This window comes from Cucurbita pepo, chromosome 2, assembly GCF_057944985.1.
Source record: "Cucurbita pepo subsp. pepo isolate OVF chromosome 2, ASM5794498v1, whole genome shotgun sequence".
Lineage (NCBI taxonomy): Eukaryota > Viridiplantae > Streptophyta > Magnoliopsida > Cucurbitales > Cucurbitaceae > Cucurbita > Cucurbita pepo.
The window spans coordinates 11,485,752-11,506,035 of NC_141799.1; the positions used below are offsets into that span (position 1 = coordinate 11,485,752).

At 37.8% G+C, this 20,284-nt stretch overlaps 1 non-coding gene and 1 pseudogene across 1 annotated transcript; one reads left to right on the forward strand and one right to left on the reverse strand.

The window, feature by feature from the left end:
* Positions 1 to 4,884: 4,884 nt before the first annotated feature.
* On the reverse strand, positions 4,885 to 4,978 carry TRNAY-GUA (transfer RNA tyrosine (anticodon GUA)). The gene is made up of 2 exons: positions 4,942 to 4,978; positions 4,885 to 4,920 (listed from the first exon to the last, which is right to left on the reverse strand). It is a non-coding gene; the product is annotated as a tRNA-Tyr (tRNA).
* A 5,627-nt stretch (positions 4,979 to 10,605) lies between these two features.
* Positions 10,606 to 11,254, forward strand: LOC147793696 (pectinesterase inhibitor pseudogene; annotated as a pseudogene).
* The last annotated feature ends 9,030 nt before the right edge of the window (positions 11,255 to 20,284 follow it).

Here is a 20,284-nt window from a genome sequence, read left to right on the forward strand (position 1 = left end):
GGGTATGTAACTGAGGTTAAGTACGACTTTTCATCCACATATGCATGGATAAACTGAGAGGTCGAACTTGATTCTAGAGGACATGTTGAGGACATTGTGTTATAGACTTTGCTGGTTGTTGGGATGAACACTTGTACTTAATGGAGTTTGCTTATAATAATAGCTACATGTGACTATGTAGATTGCCCCCTTAGAGACTCTATACGAGTGTAGGTGTCAAACTTCTATCTTCTAGGAAGAGGTAGGTGAGCAACAACTTCTAGGGTCGGAGTTGGTTTAGATTATTAATGCAGTAGTGCAAAAAATCAGATAAAGAATACTGAAGGCACAAAGCGGGCAAAAGCACTACGAAGACACTCGTAGGAAGGAACTTGAGTTTGTTACTGGTGATCATGTCTTTTTCAAAGTTGCACCTATGATACAGGTGTTGAAATTTGGGAGAAGGGCAAGTTGAAGGAACTTGAGTTTGTTACTAGTGATCATGTCTTTTTCAAAGTTGCACCTATGATACAGGTGTTGAAATTTGGGAGAAGGGCAAGTTGAAGACAAGATTTGTAGGTCTCTTTGAGATCCTAGAGAATATAGGACTAGTGGCCATACAAATTAGCACTACCATTTACACTTGTCACCGTGCATAACGTGTTCCATATGTTTATACCGTAGAAGTATACCCCAGACTCTTCATATGTTATCGAACATGAGTCACTTTTCTTTAGAGAGGATTCTTCATATGGGAGAAGTCGATGAAGATACTAGTTAGAGACGTGAAGCTGGTGCATAACGAGCAAATTGTCTTGGTCATGGTCTTATGATGGAACCATGGGAATGATGAAGCCAATTAAAAAAGAGAGGATAGAGAAAACAAAGAAGAAAAAAGAAAGAGAAAAGAAGAGGTTAGGGTTTTGGAAAGAAAGTTAAAGAAAACAATATTCCACCACTAGATTCGATGACTTGGAGTCATTTTTTTCCAAGCTTTCTTCATGAAAATTGCTCATAACGCTTTGGTCTAATGATCTAGACTTTTGAATCACAAGAATGTGTTAAGAAAGGTACGATAAAACAATTTTGAAAATTTAAAAATAACACAACATTAAAAGATAAAATCAAATATATCTATTATTTTGGAAGGATTGTTTGAGTATTAATATAAAATCGGGGACCAAGGTAGGAGATACCAAACAAACTATAGCCAAAATACCAAAAGAACTGACTCTCTAGAATGACCTTTCTCTGTGGTCGCATAACTCCTTCCCACGTCAACCAATCAGCTGATCACTTGAGAAAAAAAAAAGTAATATCTGGTGAGCATAAAAATAGTTGGTAAGTAGCCTACCGTAGGCTTTTAAACATCCATGACCTAGTAAGTTACCATGAGCTTGAATTTGGACTCTAGGAAATTCATGCATAAGCTTCTACACCTAATCTAGACTCTAGGAAGTTCATGCAGAAGCTCCTACACCTAATGCTCCTACACCTATCTAAGCTTCTGGATGGTCTAGAAGTTCCTAAGTCAGTTTTCGTGTGTATTACAAACCCAATAAAGGTTTGGAGGTTGTTCACCTAACCTAGTGTCGCACAATCACCTGAACGACCTAACTGAGCTTTGCGGTGAACCAACTTGTTTGATCTTCTTATTTAGCGGCTTATATTGATTAGGAAGTGAATCACTGGTATCCTAAGTTGAAGAGGAGCAACCTCAACAAACATGCTGACATTAAAGACGATATGGCGTCATGAGACCTGAATATCATTTGTGAAAGCTTAGCTAGCAACCCCTCCACATGACCATAACATCACAATGAAGTGGGGGAGCAACCTCGTGTGTTGACTAACTACCGAGTTTACCTGTGTGGTCTAATAGCACTTGTGACGAGTTTATGAACAAAGACCTTGTTCAGAGATCCCTAACTATTTCTACACCCGATAAGGCACTAACGAAACTGAGACAAGCTTGACATCACTGAGTTGTACTACAAGAAATTGGAAGTGGTCTCGACTTTTGTGATATCTTCACGACTACTAATAGACATGGTAAGCTACAACAATTTGTGGGTGTGTGAGTATGATTGATCTTGCTCCCACTTCCGCTACAACAATTTGTATTAGAGCATTTTGGTTGTGGCATTAGGGTACCACAATTAGTATCAATAGAGCCAGGTTTCGACATTTGTGGTATTGTGAAAGACTTAACCCCATCGACCACCAGGCGTGCTCAAACTCAGCATCAATTGTCGAAGATAAGTTTCTCATTGCAAGCTTGCTTATTTGTTTTCGGAATTTGTTTTTGGAAATCATACTTTCAAGAATTGTGAATATCTCCATCCATTCAAATTTTGTTGGTTTTGGTCGCTTAATTTAATCTTCAGCTTGCTTAACTTGATATAAAAATTGTTTTCTTGCATGGAGATTTGGAAGAAGAAATATATACGACACAGTGAGTTGGTTTTCGAGTAGTGTAGATTGAAGAAATCTTTGTATAGGCTGAAACAATCTCCTCGTCAATGGTATCTGAATTTTGATCACTTCATGGTGGAGCATAAGTACACTCATAGTCAATTTGACAATTATGTGGTATGTTTATCTATTTGATCTTGTATGTTGATGATATGTCAATTGCTTCCAAGAGACAAGTGGAGATTGATAAGTAACGATCAATTAGTGGTTATCTGTCCACTATGGCTAGTGGACCTATTTGTTGGCGTTCAAAATTATTGTCTACTGTTGCATTGTCTACCACCGAAGCAGAGCATATGACAGTCACTATAGCTTTTAAAGAACCTAGATTCATGGTTTGGTGACTTAGTTATTTCTCAGGAACAAATAGAAGTGTTTTGTGATAGCCAGAGTGCTATTTGTTTGTCGAAGAACCAAGTCTATCATGCTCGTATCAAACATATTGATGTCCGATTTCATTTTGTTCGAGAATTGTTGATGAAGGGGACATTTGTTTATTGAAAATTGGAACTGCTAATAATCTCGCGGATATGTTGACAAAGGTAGTTACTCCTGAAAAGTAGTTGGTTGACTTGGTGGCAGCCAAATAAGTTATATTCTTGGAGATCTTCTGCCAAGGTGGAGATTATTCAAGACTTTTGGTACATTCCCCGCTTTGATTCATGAATCTATTGGATTCATTTGGTTTATCTCCCATATTGGTACATTATCTCATATTGGTACTTGAATCATCTTGATTTATGTATGCTAGTGTTGCTTTGATTCATGTATGAGAATTAGTATTGCTATGTTTATATAAAAGTTTGTCTAACATTGTTTAAGATGTGGAGTCATTGTCATTTTGTATTTGACCCGAGGCAATGGGAAGAACTTTGTAACAGAGAATTTGCCGTGTGAGAGTGTGAGATACACTTGTAAACACTTTGGTTAGGGATTAGCTATCACCCGTGGATGTAGGGAAATTTCTTACTTCCGAACCATGTAAATCTTTGCGTCTCTTTGTTTAATTTATATTTGTGGGTGTGTGAGTACGATCGATCTTGCCTCCGCTTCCGTCACAACAATTGATACCAAAGAATTTTGGTTGTGACATTTTACGAATGGTTTACAATCTTGATAATTCTTAAAAATAATATAAGGGTAGACTTATTTTATCACAATCCACCCCCTTTTGGAGCAAGCGTCCTCGTTGGCACGGAGAGGTTTTCGTACCCTTACAAGGAATGTTTGGTTCCCGTCTCCAACCGATGTGAGATCTCACAATCCACTTCATTGGTACAGAGAGGTTTCCACAAGAAATGCTTGGTTCCCATCTCCAACCGATGTGGGATCTCACAATCCACCTTGATGGCGCAGAGAGATTTCTACACCCTTATCAGGAATGTTTGGTTCTCCTCTCCAACAAATGTAGGATCTCACACTCCACCCCCCTCGGGACCCAGCGTTCTCGCTGACATAGAGGAGTTTCCACACCCTTATAAGGAATGTATGGTTCCCCTTCCCAACTGATGTGGGATCTCACAATCCACCCCCTCAGGGGCCCAACATCCTTGCTGGCACACTGCCCGGTGTGTGACTCCGATACCATTCGTAATAGCCCAATCCCACAACTAGCAGATATTGTCCGCTTTAACCTGTTACGTATCACCGTCAGCCTCATGGTTTTAAAACGCGTCTGTTAAGGAGAGGTTTCCACACCTTTATAAGGAATGTTTCGTTCTACTCTCCTTTCCAACCGAGGTAGAATCTCACAGTTAAACACCAAACTTTATCCATATACCATAAACCCATTAGATTATTTCTTGAACATGATCCACCCATTTGTCAATTACATATTGTTCAAAATTACATTAATAACCTTAGATTTATCATATAATAAATAGTGTTAAATGGCATATAAAATAATCAAAATTATTATTAAAAATAAAATATTTAACTACGAGATTTTATGGCATAAAGCCAATCAGACAAGTTACGGGTGTACATGGGTCGGGTCGGGTTGGGTTGGGTTGAGAGAATTTTTTGGAACAACCCAATAGTTCGGGTTGGTTGGATTGGTAACCCAACCTAACCCGAAAATTTTCACAACCTAACCGTTTATTGGATTCAGGTTGTTCGATTTGTTAAAAAAAAAAAAAAAAAAAAAATAGTTGGGAATACTTGCATGGATATTATGACCTACAAGTTTAAATTGACTTTTAGTTGTGCAATAAATTCAAAACTCCTTTGCACCCGAAGTTATGAGGCTATCACCTAAAATAATTACTACCTACCCAACCCTTGGTAAACATGCAAATGATAAGCAACGAATCATTTCAAAGGTTACCGACATATAGTTAATTATCTATATTCACAATATATAATCATTCAACAAAATACCTAAAAATTTAAACTAATATCAATAGTACATAGGTATTAAACTTTTAAAACTCCGACCTGCCGGATTTGAACCAGCGACCTAAGGATGGCTTTGGGATTCTTCAACCACTACAGTCCTCCGCTCTACCAACTGAGCTAAGGTCGGACTAGTATAAGAATCATATACCATAATATAAACAAAATCGACAAAATTAATATATATAAAAAAAAGTAAAATAATAAAAATATTGTAAGCCGTTAACAATTTAAGTAATACATATATATTAAACTTTCAAAAACTCCAACATCATTTTGGTCGTGGCATTTATACAACATTTGGAACCTTCCATTGAAATTTTTTGCTTTCATAAAGAACTTGATTTGTATTGGGTTTTACAATTTGAAACCCATTTAGATCCAAACATATGATTTCTTAAAGTGCCTTCAATGGATTTGAATACATATGCGTAGGTGCCAAATTCTCATACATATGATAATACAAGAGCTTTAATCCATTCTTGAAGAATTTGTGCAAGAACCAAGGTAAGAAGGTGAAGTTAGATAGGTTGTAGCTCGCCCTAAGAATTTGTTCAAGAACCTGGTTTGACACACACATAGGCTTTGGGCCATGTGTCGGGGTGCTTGTCCTTCGAGACCTGCTTTGTGTTGGAAGAACACAACTCTCCACAATGGTATGATATTGTCAACTTTGAGCATAAGCTCTCATGGTTTTTCTTTGGGCTTCCCCAAAAGGCCTCAAACCAATGGAGATAGTATTCCTGAATTATAAACCCATGATCAGTCCCTAAATTAGCGGATGTGAGACTTTTATCCAACCCCTCCACTCGAACAAAGTACGCCTCCCCTTAATCGAACCTCAACTCCTTTTTCTTTTGGAGTCTTTTGTTCGACATTTGAGGATTCTATTGACATATCTAAGTTTAAGGCATGACTCTGATACTATATTAGGATGAACACGACTCTCCACAATGGTATGATATTGTCCACTTTGAGCATAAGCTCTCGGGTTTTACTTTGGACTTCCCCAAAAGGCCTCAAACCAATGGAGATAGTATTCCTTGATAATAAACTCATGATCACTCCCTAAATTAGGCGACGTGGGACTTTCATCCAACACTTTGCACCTATACAACTCGTTGCTTCACTATGGATGCTAGAATTATTCAATGTATAATATGACTTGATTTGTTCTGCTATATACTTGGAGATTACTAGATGTATAGTATGCATACACATAATAATCCTATGCCACATAGCATTAAGCTCTAAGAACCACTGCCGAAGGAGAAACCCATGTCAATGTCGACTAGGAAATTAGAGAACCTTATAGTCATATTTTTCCAACTCAACCTCAAACAATTAAACAATTTTTTAACCAAACTTCTCTTTGGTTCTGGAACTTCTCGATACGATATTTATTCATTTTGAGTATCAGCTATTCAGACTTTCTTTTGGTCTTTTTTTTTTCTTTGTTTTTTTAAATAGTGTTTCTCAAATATACTCATGATCTTTCCTTTAAATTAGCTAATGTTAGACGCTAACAATTTTCAACACTCCTGCCTTATTATATTATGTTGAAGGTGAGAACATCCTATATAGCACGAATACGTCGTAAATTGCCTCGACATGCCTTAGAAATGATCAACTTTGCAAGCCCCTCAACCCGGTCTCTACTTACGTGGACCCGAATTACGAAAATCAACCACCATCACCACCTGAGGTGTTGTTCTTCCTTCCACTTCTTGTACCATGAACTTGCCTCTACTCATTTTTCTTCTTATCGAACCATGTTTTGCAATTGTCATCCCAGCATCATCTTTCACTTCAAATCTCGGTGTCTCATTGAAGCTTACCAATCCTGCTTTTGACCCTGAATTAATAATCCTAAACGAAAAATATATTTTAAATAAATAAATTCAAAATAGAATGAACGATTAGCTGGTATAGTTGAGTTTGGTTAGAGCGTGTGGCTGTTAACCACCAGGTCGGAGGTTCAAGCCCTCCTTCTTAGCGATATTGTTTTACTTTTTTGTAAAATAAAAAATGCATTCGTTTATGTTTTTAAACTCTAATTATTTTTTTCTCTCTTATCTTCTTTTTCATGTTTGAATGCATAAGCTACTAGCAATACAGGCTCTTTTCATAGATCTCAGTTACACGCAATCTGAAAGAGGAGAATTGAACTCGGCTTCCGTTACGTCATTAGTTGGGATTCTTTCTTCATCGACTCTGTCAATGGCTTCGTAGCTTTGTAGGTAAGATGATTAAAACCTCTAATTTTTTTTTGTTTCGTCATGTATGTGAATGAGTTAAGTTTGATTGATCGTCCATTACACCCACGATTGAGACTGAATGAAGAGTTGCAAGATCCCATATTGATTGGGGAGGAGAACGAAACACCCTTTATCATGTGATAACCTCTCCCTAGCAGACGCGTTTTAAAAATCTTGAGGGGAAGTCTGAGAGAGAAAGTCCGAAGAGGGCAATATATGCTAGGGACGAATCTAGGCTGTTACCGTTAATAAGTTGGTTCAAGGTGAAACCAAGGTGAAACCAATAAATAGCTAACCATTTAATTTGCGAGTTAAATGAATGGTAATGATAGTCATGAATTGGATAGGCCTCATCATAGTGAGCTTAATTGAACAACAAGTTGCTATATTAGATATATTAGACAATAAATTGGAAGGTTTATTATTTTCTAATTCATGAAACTTAATGAGAGAAAATAGATTGTGACTAAGCTTTCTCACTAGTTGCCATTGGAATACAATTATAGAAGGAAATACAAAAGACACAAAATAGGAAGATGAGCTAACACTTGAGAATGACCCCTTGTGACCAAACAACTCTCAAATGCTCCCCACCTCAATTCCAACCTACGAACACCTAAAAAAAAAAAAAAGGAAAAAAAAGAAGGAAAAGGGGGAAAACAAAGAAAAGGGCAAGTATAAAAATAAAACTCAATAAGCAATCTACTCATAGGCTCTTATGGCATCCTCATCCTGGTAGGTCTTATATTTATATAGTTTGCTATTCTCTTGCGGTGAATGTCCAACGCCTTGGATTGAGGTGCTACTTCATAAAGTTTTGATTGGGCAGTAAGGTGTCTTCTAGTCTAAACCTCATTTATGGGAGGTTAGTTGGCGGACCCTCCCACAGGATCATAGAGTCACCAGAATTTGGGGGAAGCGACCCTTGTGTGCCGGCCAACTATTGGATTAACCTACATGATCCCATGCACCCATCTCAAGAATAGTTTTACATCTAAGTGGTCTTGTTCAAGAAACATTTGACAATTTTCACAAAGTTGGGACACCTAATTGCATACTCTAGCTGACCTATACCTGGCTCGATAGTACAGTATCGGGTTAAAAACTCGATGGTATGGGTACTGGAGTGGAAACGGTAGCGGAGACCCTATTAACACCATACATATTGCGAACAACTTGAAAAAGTTACCTTTGTTATTCTTAGATATTGTGGAAGCCTACTGGGTTCTTAAGGGCATCTAGACAATTTAAATCTTGTCTTTCGTTTTCAAGATGTTTAGGACTAACTGCTCGAGTTATGTCATAGCTCGATACTAGGCTTCTGCTGATGATCTGGACACATTAGTTTAGACTTCCAAGAAATAATTAAATTTCCGAGGAAAATGCAGAACCCAGAAATAGACTGTCTTGAAGTTCGACAACCACCCCAGTCAGAATCGCAATATGCTTGTAATCTTAAATTGTTTTCAGATGGTAGTAGGAGTCCTTGACCAAGAGTACCTTTGATGTATCTCAGAACCTGAAGAGCTGCCTCACAATGTGGTTTTCTTGGTTCATGCATAAATTGACTAAGCATACGAACTGAATAAACTATGCCTTGAGTCTTAGTCATTTTTTACTATGCCTTCAAGGAGGCTCGGCTCCTTTTCTTTTGGAGTCTTTTGTTCGACAATTGACTAAGCACGACTAAGTTTAGGGCATGGCTCTGATACCATTGTGGAGAGGTGGATTAAATCTAAGCACGCTCATGGAGGTGGAAGGACATGCACCGACCCTACGTTAATTGAAGGAAAATCAATGAGGCAACATTTTGCGAGACTTCAAGGTGTGCTTTTGGAGGACACATGCCACACCAAGAAAAAATAAGAAAATACTAATGCCTTACGTCGCCTGGACTCGAAGCCAAGAACACTTGTGTCGTGAGTGGGGTGCGTGTCAAGTAGTGAAATTGTTTTTGGGAGTTTAAGTTAAATTATGCTTAAATTGAGGGCCAATAGCGACTGGCCGTGGTATTTGCACGTGAGCCCGTTGCGAGTGAAATCACGCTTAGAAGCCTTTCCAGCCACGCATGGGGCGCGTGAAGGTGTGTGGAAGGTGATCTTTTGACTATTTTACACCCATACTAATCCTTAAAAGACTTGAATTATGACCATCTAGTGAAATTTTTTAAGATTTAGAGAACCGAAAATGACATACCAGAAGAGTGAGCTGTCTTTCTACTCAACATTTCGGCCACTATGTTAGCTTTACATGGGTGATAAAGGATCTTTGTATCATAATCCTTCGCAAACTCCAACTATCTCCTCTGTCCCATGTTCAACTCTTTCTACCTGAATAAGATGCTTGAGGCTCTTATGGTTTTACTACCTGTACCTTTCCACCATACAAGTAACGTCACCATATTTTTAACGTGAACACCACAATTGCTAACTCCAAATCGATGGTTAGGTAGTTACGCTCATATTTTTTAAGCTATTAGGAGCCATATACAATCACTTCTTCATTAACACCAACACGCAACCCCAATCCTTTTCTCGAGGCATCGTTGTACACCATGCTTGAACCATAAAATAGTGCTAGCATTAGCCCATACACCAAAAACTCCTTATGTCAAGGTTTGAATAAGTCCTAGAAAGAAACCTTCCGTAGTAGTTCGCTAACTCCAAAAAACTTCTAAGTTCTCGGACTGAGGATGGTCTGGGTTATCTCATGATTGCCTCTATCCGACCCAGAAAATCTCCGGCTGAGTTATCTCATGATTGCCTCTAACAAACTTGGAGAAAATTATGGGCTGAGGTTGGTCTCCGTTGTCTCATGATTTCCCCCGAAATGTTCCATGATTACTAACTTTTCAACATCCCATGATTTTAACCAAGTCGAGCTTGTTGACTTACTAACTTCTCAATGCACGATTCCCACATCCATGATTTTAACCATGTCGAGTTTATTGACTCACATTCCTTACGTCAAAACACACAACGATGGCAAGGACTACTTTTCGTGAGGACAACAAAAAATATTGGCAAAACAAATATTTGTCGACGTATTAGCACTATTCATGTACTATATATTCTTCAGGTTATTTATTCAATATTATCCTCTCACATACATGAAAACTATGGTTCAAGATTACATTAATAACATTGATTTTTTTTTTTTTTTTTTTGTAAAATAAATATTATTAGTTTAAGTAGGGGAGAACAGTTAAATCTTACTAAGAAGAGAGTAAAGTTATGAATCTCATGTGTAGTCAAGGTTAACACGAGAGTGGCACATGGAGCAAGACGGTGTATTGTCTAAAAAAGTGCATGATAACTAAGCCAAGTTTGTGATTGGGTTTAGAGAGAAAAAAGCTTAACCTATTCGGTCTATTTTTGTTCGTTTTTCTTTTAATAGCGTTTTACTTAAAATTCTAAAGTGAAAGCTATTAAAAGGAATATTTGTGAGTGTATAAATATGTGAACCCTCCCTACGGATTAATTGAGCAAAACAGACAGAAAAATCAAAATAAAAAATGGCATCTTCTAGTTTTCTTGCCGTCTTTAGGATTGTCCTTTTAGTACTGTTCTTCAATGGGATGTTGCCCATGCAAGCGGCTTCCCAAGACGACATCGTTTCCACCATCTGCAAGAAAACTAGAAACCCTTCTTTTTGCTTTAACGTGTTGAAATCTGCTGGCACTACAGACCTAAAAGGGCTGGCCACTTTCACCCTCAACCTCGCCCACGACAAGGTTGCTCAAACCCGTGCCCTCGCCCAGTCGCTGGCGTCCAAGGCAGTCGATCCCAAGCTTAAAGAGCGATATGCCACCTGTGCTGAACAGTATGACGATGCCGCCGGCGACATCGAGGATGGGAAGAACAACTTGGGGAAAGGTGACTACAATGGCGTCAACATTAAGGCGTCTGCAGCCATGACGGAGGCCGGCGATTGTCTGGACAGCTTCACGCAGCCGCCGAAGGACCCATCGGCGCTGTCTGGCAACGGGAAGACTGTGGAAGATATTTGTAGTATCATCTTGGTTATAGCCAATCTTCTTCTTGGGCGTGCCTAATTCATTTTTCTTCAACCTTTCTTCATTTTATCCTACAAACTTCTGTACTTGGAATGCCATGAATCAATAATATGTCTGTTTTGAATCCTATAAATTTGGACATCGACTCCTTTACATTTTAATAATCTGACTAATCTAGGGTCACTCTATAACTCTTAGTGCTCTCCAATTTTAAAGGTCTCTTAGTGCTCTCCAATTTTAAAGGTCTCTTAGTGCTCTCCAATTTTAAAGGTCACAGGTTCTAGTTCGTGAGTCAATAGCGGCACATAATTTCATGTTAATGAGTTATAGGCCTCCTCAGCCCACGATGAAGCTATAGAAACTAGTTTGAATCAAAATGAGTGTGGAGGGAGAGTTGCCCAAATTTTTCAAAAGCTTACTAGATTTCATTTTCTTTTTTTCTCAAATTTTCATTATTCATAACTTTTTTGGTTAGGTTGGTTTGTTTTTATCTTTTTGGATTTGAGTTCGTTTGGGCTCGTTTCAAGTTTATACGCACAAAAACTAGGTCATGAACCGACCCAATTTCATTAAAAAAAGAAAAAAAGAACGAAAAGGCTAGTGGAAGGTCGAACGTTTCCTGTCCCCACGAGCCTCCCTCTAATCATAGGCTTTTCAAGCCCAACGAAAGGAAGAAAACCCCCCAACGAGCCTCCCTCTAATCATAGGCTTTTCAAGCCCAACAAAAGGAAGAAAACCCTCGTTTATTGCCGGAAGGAGCATGTCACAACATCACTAACATGAAGTAGATTGTGACCTCCACACAAGACAGACAAGGGGTGACCCTCAAGTGACAGACCACATGAGTCCCAAGATTATAGATTGTGACCTCCACACAAGACAGACAAGGGGACCCTCAAGTGACATCTATCCGACCACATGAGTTCCAAGATTGAGAAGTGTCATGATGCGAGATGAGGACGGTGCATCATCCAATGCACCAAGAATGTGCATTGAAGCTAAGGCATATGCTAAGTTCGAGAGAGAGACGACACGAGTGTCAAAGACAAGGGTCGAGTAGGGCTCTAGACAATAACTTCAAAACTTGAGATTTTGATATGAATTATTACATGTGGCGTCGAGTAGGGACAATATGAATTGTTACATGTGCCTCCTCAAGATTTTGATATGAATTTTTACATGTGGCTCCTGTTTTAATTAAGGTGGTTGAGATCTCATGTTTATATTAAGTGTTAGTGATACAAAAACAAAAAAAAAAAAAAAAAAAAAAAAAAAAAAAAATCATTCTTATTCTTCTTCTTTTTTGTTTTGTTTTTTTTTTTTTTTTTTTTTTTTTTTTTTTTTTTTTTTTTTTTGTAAATGGGTTTTGATATTTATTTAAGAAATTAAATATAGAGAGTTATTTAATTTTTCGTGAAGTGAGACAATTTTTTTTGTGAGAACGTTCTAATATGAAGTACACGTAAATTTATGAGATGGAAAAATATATTTCTTTTTCTAACATGTACAACATTTTTCACTATCTTGCATATGTATATTTTTTTTTTTCAATTGGATAGTATTTGTATTATAGGTAGGGTTGCTAAATTGATGACTTTTATCTTTTGAATATCTTGATGCTATAGTATATTGCTTCAGTCTCTGTCATGAAATTGTGTATGATGGTCATAGTTCTCTTAACTGATACATGGTTAATTCATGTCTCGTACATAAGACCTTGTTCCACTGACTCTTCCATCTCTCCCACTATGTTTTGAAGTAAGGGGGCTTCCATGTAAGGGTTCTCAATGCTTTCAATTGACGATGTTTCAACTAAAGTCATCTCATATTTAGCTAATGAATTCACCAAATTTAATGTGGAAGGCATAAAGAGTCGCTCTTTGTGAGCATTCAGACACTCGATAGGTCCCTCTTACATATAAAGCAGAACGAGGATGTTAAAGATTATTGGGAGCAGTAGTCCCACAAAGATGATCATGGGTTTAGAGGTAAGAAACACCATCTTCATTGGTGTGAGACTTGCTACGGAGACAAAAAGCAAAGTCATGAGAGTTTATGCTAAAAGTGGACAATGTCAATAGAATCCAAGTGTTGAATAAAGAAGTTGTGAGCCATTTGAAAGTGTAGTCAAAATGGTCAAAGTGGTTTAAGTGTCGAGCAAAGGGTGAAGGGGACCTCAGAGGAGGCTTTATGGTGTATTCCTCCATGTGGGCAATAGAGTTCGTCGAGCTACCCTCACGCTCATGCCACCGGTTCATATGACTTTATTTGACCCACGGTCTCAATCGTGGGCATCAATTCTTGGATGGGTATCTCATCTAGGTAGCCAGCTAACTATCAATCTTATCAACTTTTGTGATATTCTCACTCATACAAGATTCCAAAGTCAAAGATCGTCAAAGACTTCTCGTAAATAGAACGTCAGTTCTTCAATCTCAACCAACCATCAAGTCTCTAACCCCACTCTTAAAAAACAAATTTAAAAAAGCGAGGTGAGAGAAAGTTAAATAAAACATCTTAAAAAAGCGAGGTGAGAGAAAGTTAAATAAAACATCTTAAAATCAATTTGAGAAAGTAACGTTATAAGCTTGCAAGCAATAAGGAACAATAACAACATTCATAGCATATATTATGGGCAGAAAGGATTGACAACCTTTGTATCTCCCTATAGTATTTTGATAACAATCAACTTTGAGAAGTGTAGACATACACATAAATTAAAATGATAAAATAATAAATAACTAACTTACATTGAAGTAAGGTAAAAGGGTTTAGAATGGACATGAGGCAACACCCTTGTCAAGCATCAGTGTGACATCTAACTCTCAATTAACCCATAATGCAGACAGATGCTCAACCTAACAGCCTCGCCCATGTCCACGAATTCTTTAGACGGTCCAATTTGAGTGCGCTCAACCGAACCTTAATCCACGAAGCAAGCCCACCAAATCGCAGATGCGTGCTCAGAACTAAATGGCTGCAACCCATCCCTCTATATGCTCCTAGCTGCCTGTATCATATGCAATAAGCATGCAGCTCTAGGCTATAATTTGTGTACAACTTCCAATAGCCATTTCCCCTTGCGCTTGACTTGGTGGCTCCAACCGACTCTCCTTTGCTCGACATGGCCAATTGTGGCTCGATTTACCTATTTTAGATCATAAGCATTTTGAACCTATTTAAAGTTCGAAAATGTCAGTGAACTACTATTTTAGCCAATTAAGATTATTTCTCATTGTTTAGGTTTGACTTAGGTTAAGTAAGAAGAAAGTGAAATTGGATCACATCAAAGCTAAACCTTTGAATGATTAGATAAGGTGAGCTTAGGAGCACCTACTTAAGCCTAAAATCGTAAGTAAATTTACTATTGGATTGCCTTGAGCGTGGTTGGGTCTGTTGTATGAATAACAATACGTGATATTTATGTACATGTTATTGAACTTTTATGTTAATGTAGGTTGATGTGATGTATATACTTCCATGTATGTTGAGTATGGCTAATATGACGTTATGACCACAGTTATGCCTTATGAAATATCATGATATAAAATGTACTATCAATATGATCAAAATACTATGAGTATATATCTTCGACTCATAAAGAATTGAAGTCAAGTTATGCATGCAAGTATTATATGCATCATCTCACTGAACTATGATCATATATTACTTCTCCACTTATGCAATATATAGACACATACACCTACATTATTATTCACGTATCTTTCTCTTTCGTTGGGTTTTAGTAGCTTAAGATACGCTTGGCCATAGTCAAGCCTAGGTGGTACCTCAAAAAGATCTAGGAATAGTAAGAGACTGATAGGCCAAAGGGGTTTACGTCTCGTAAAATGACAACTTGTTGTGGCAAGCCCGCCTATGCATACCATGGGATGAGGAAATTGGGAAGGATATTATCACTAAAGCCCACTATATGTCTTATATGTTCTACCCTAAAAGTATGAAGATGTATGAGGGCTTAAAAACTACTTACTAGTGGCATGGAATGAAGAATAATTGAGTGCGTAGGTCAATGTCTGACCTTTCAATAGGTAAATAAACCGAGATAGCGACCTTCGGGGTTGTGGCAACTGCTAATGCTGATCTATGGAAGTGGGAAGACGTGATTATTGACTTTATCTTGGATTTGCCAAACACCAAGCAGAATTACACAATCATTTGGGTCATTCATAGATATGTGGACCAAGACAACTCACTTCATTCCTAGAAAAATCACATACCAAGTGGACAGGTACACTCAGTTGTATGTTAAAGAGATAGCCCATCATCACAGTATTGCAATTTTCATCACGTGAGATCAGGAAACAAGGTTCACCTCGCACTTCTAGAAGAGTCTACATAAGATGTTGGGTATGTAACTGAGGTTAAGTACGACTTTTCATCCACATATGCATGGATAAACTGAGAGGTCGAACTTGATTCTAGAGGACATGTTGAGGACATTGTGTTATAGACTTTGCTGGTTGTTGGGATGAACACTTGTACTTAATGGAGTTTGCTTATAATAATAGCTACATGTGACTATGTAGATTGCCCCCTTAGAGACTCTATACGAGTGTAGGTGTCAAACTTCTATCTTCTAGGAAGAGGTAGGTGAGCAACAACTTCTAGGGTCGGAGTTGGTTTAGATTATTAATGCAGTAGTGCAAAAAATCAGATAAAGAATACTGAAGGCACAAAGCGGGCAAAAGCACTACGAAGACACTCGTAGGAAGGAACTTGAGTTTGTTACTGGTGATCATGTCTTTTTCAAAGTTGCACCTATGATACAGGTGTTGAAATTTGGGAGAAGGGCAAGTTGAAGACAAGATTTGTAGGTCTCTTTGAGATCCTAGAGAATATAGGACTAGTGGCCATACAAATTAGCACTACCATTTACACTTGTCACCGTGCATAACGTGTTCCATATGTTTATACCGTAGAAGTATACCCCAGACTCTTCATATGTTATCGAACATGAGTCACTTTTCTTTAGAGAGAATTCTTCATATGGGAGAAGTCGATGAAGATACTAGTTAGAGATGTGAAGCTGGTGCATAACGAGCAAATTGTCTTGGTCATGGTCTTATGATGGAACCGTGGGAATGATGAAGCCAGTTAAAAAAGAGAGGATAAAGAAAACAAAGAAGAAAAAAGAAAGAGAAAAGAAGAGGTTAGGGTTTTGGAAAGAAAGTTAAAGAAAACAATATTCCACCATTCGATGACTTGGAGTCATTTTTTTCCAAGCTTTCTTCATGAAAATTGCTCATAACGTTTTGGTCTAATGATCTAGACTTTTGAATCACAAGAATGTGTTAAGAAAGGTACGATAAAACAATTTTGAAAATTTAAAAATAACACAACATTAAAAGATAAAATCAAATATATCTATTATTTTGGAAGGATTGTTTGAGTATTAATATAAAATCGGGGACCAAGGTAGGAGATACCAAACAAACTATAGCCAAAATACCAAAAGAACTCACTCTCTAGAATGACCTTTCTCTGTAGTCGCATAACTCCCGAATGCTTCCCACGTCAACCAATCAGCTGATCACTTGAGAAAAAAAAAAGTAATATCTGGTGAGCATAAAAATAGTTGGTAAGTAGCCTACCGTAGGCTTTTAAACATCCATGACCTAGTAAGTTACCATGAGCTTGAATTTGGACTCTAGAAAATTCATGCATAAGCTTCTACACCTAATCTAGACTCTAGGAAGTTCATGCAGAAGCTCCTACACCTAATGCTCCTACACCTATCTAAGCTTCTGGATGGTCTAGAAGTTCCTAAGTCAGTTTTCGTGTGTATTACAAACCCAATAAAGGTTTGGAGGTTGTTCACCTAACCTAGTGTCGCACAATCACCTGAACGACCTAACTGAGCTTTGCGGTGAACCAACTTGTTTGATCTTTTTATTTAGCGGCTTATATTGATTAGGAAGTGAATCACTGGTATCCTAAGTTGAAGAGGAGCAACCTCAACAAACATGCTGACATTAAAGACGATATGGCGTCATGAGACCTGAATATCATTTGTGAAAGCTTAGCTAGCAACCCCTCCACATGACCATAACATCACAATGAAGTGGGGGAGCAACCTCGTGTGTTGACTAACTACCGAGTTTACCTGTGTGGTCTAATAGCACTTGTGACGAGTTTATGAACAAAGACCTTGTTCAGAGATCCCTAACTATTTCTACACCCGATAAGGCACTAACGAAACTGAGACAAGCTTGACATCACTGAGTTGTACTACAAGAAATTGGAAGTGGTCTCGACTTTTGTGATATCTTCACGACTACTAATAGACATGGTAAGCTACAACAATTTGTGGGTGTGTGAGTATGATTGATCTTGCTCCCACTTCCGCTACAACAATTTGTATTAGAGCATTTTGGTTGTGGCATTAGGGTACCACAATTAGTATCAATAGAGCCAGGTTTCGACATTTGTGGTATTGTGAAAGACTTAACCCCATCGACCACCAGGCGTGCTCAAACTCAGCATCAATTGTCGAAGATAAGTTTCTCATTGCAAGCTTGCTTATTTGTTTTCGGAATTTGTTTTTGGAAATCATACTTTCAAGAATTGTGAATATCTCCATCCATTCAAATTTTGTTGGTTTTGGTCGCTTAATTTAATCTTCAGCTTGCTTAACTTGATATAAAAATTGTTTTCTTGCATGGAGATTTGGAAGAAGAAATATATACGACACAGTGAGTTGGTTTTCGAGTAGTGTAGATTGAAGAAATCTTTGTATAGGCTGAAACAATCTCCTCGTCAATGGTATCTGAATTTTGATCACTTCATGGTGGAGCATAAGTACACTCATAGTCAATTTGACAATTATGTGGTATGTTTATCTATTTGATCTTGTATGTTGATGATATGTCAATTGCTTCCAAGAGACAAGTGGAGATTGATAAGTAACGATCAATTAGTGGTTATCTGTCCACTATGGCTAGTGGACCTATTTGTTGGCGTTCAAAATTATTGTCTACTGTTGCATTGTCTACCACCGAAGCAGAGCATATGACAGTCACTATAGCTTTTAAAGAACCTAGATTCATGGTTTGGTGACTTAGTTATTTCTCAGGAACAAATAGAAGTGTTTTGTGATAGCCAGAGTGCTATTTGTTTGTCGAAGAACCAAGTCTATCATGCTCGTATCAAACATATTGATGTCCGATTTCATTTTGTTCGAGAATTGTTGATGAAGGGGACATTTGTTTATTGAAAATTGGAACTGCTAATAATCTCGCGGATATGTTGACAAAGGTAGTTACTCCTGAAAAGTAGTTGGTTGACTTGGTGGCAGCCAAATAAGTTATATTCTTGGAGATCTTCTGCCAAGGTGGAGATTATTCAAGACTTTTGGTACATTCCCCGCTTTGATTCATGAATCTATTGGATTCATTTGGTTTATCTCCCATATTGGTACATTATCTCATATTGGTACTTGAATCATCTTGATTTATGTATGCTAGTGTTGCTTTGATTCATGTATGAGAATTAGTATTGCTATGTTTATATAAAAGTTTGTCTAACATTGTTTAAGATGTGGAGTCATTGTCATTTTGTATTTGACCCGAGGCAATGGGAAGAACTTTGTAACAGAGAATTTGCCGTGTGAGAGTGTGAGATACACTTGTAAACACTTTGGTTAGGGATTAGCTATCACCCGTGGATGTAGGGAAATTTCTTACTTCCGAACCATGTAAATCTTTGCGTCTCTTTGTTTAATTTATATTTGTGGGTGTGTGAGTACGATCGATCTTGCCTCCGCTTCCGTCACAACAATTGATACCAAAGAATTTTGGTTGTGACATTTTACGAATGGTTTACAATCTTGATAATTCTTAAAAATAATATAAGGGTAGACTTATTTTATCACAATCCACCCCCTTTTGGAGCAAGCGTCCTCGTTGGCACGGAGAGGTTTTCGTACCCTTACAAGGAATGTTTGGTTCCCGTCTCCAACCGATGTGAGATCTCACAATCCACTTCATTGGTACAGAGAGGTTTCCACAAGAAATGCTTGGTTCCCATCTCCAACCGATGTGGGATCTTACAATCCACCTTGATGGCGCAGAGAGATTTCTACACCCTTATCAGGAATGTTTGGTTCTCCTCTCCAACAAATGTAGGATCTCACACTCCACCCCCCTCGGGACCCAGCGTTCTCGCTGACATAGAGGAGTTTCCACACCCTTATAAGGAATGTATGGTTCCCCTTCCCAACTGATGTGGGATCTCACAATCCACCCCCTCAGGGGCCCAACATCCTTGCTAGCACACTGCCCGGTGTGTGACTCCGATACCATTCGTAATAGCCCAAACCCACAACTAGCAGATATTGTCCGCTTTAACCTGTTACGTATCACCGTCAGCCTCATGGTTTTAAAACGCGTCTGTTAAGGAGAGGTTTCCACACCTTTATAAGGAATGTTTCGTTCTACTCTCCTTTCCAACCGAGGTAGAATCTCACAGTTAAACACCAAACTTTATCCATATACCATAAACCCATTAGATTATTTCTTGAACATGATCCACCCATTTGTCAATTACATATTGTTCAAAATTACATTAATAACCTTAGATTTATCATATAATAAATAGTGTTAAATGGCATATAAAATAATCAAAATTATTATTAAAAATAAAATATTTAACTACGAGATTTTATGGCATAAAGCCAATCAGACAAGTTACGGGTGTACATGGGTCGGGTCGGGTTGGGTTGGGTTGAGAGAATTTTTTGGAACAACCCAATAGTTCGGGTTGGTTGGATTGGTAACCCAACCTAACCCGAAAATTTTCACAACCTAACCGTTTATTGGATTCAGGTTGTTCGATTTGTTAAAAAAAAAAAAAAAAAAAAAATAGTTGGGAATACTTGCATGGATATTATGACCTACAAGTTTAAATTGACTTTTAGTTGTGCAATAAATTCAAAACTCCTTTGCACCCGAAGTTATGATGCTATCACCTAAAATAATTACTACCTACCCAACCCTTGGTAAACATGCAAATGATAAGCAACGAATCATTTCAAAGGTTACCGACATATAGTTAATTATCTATATTCACAATATATAATCATTCAACAAAATACCTAAAAATTTAAACTAATATCAATAGTACATAGGTATTAAACTTTTAAAAC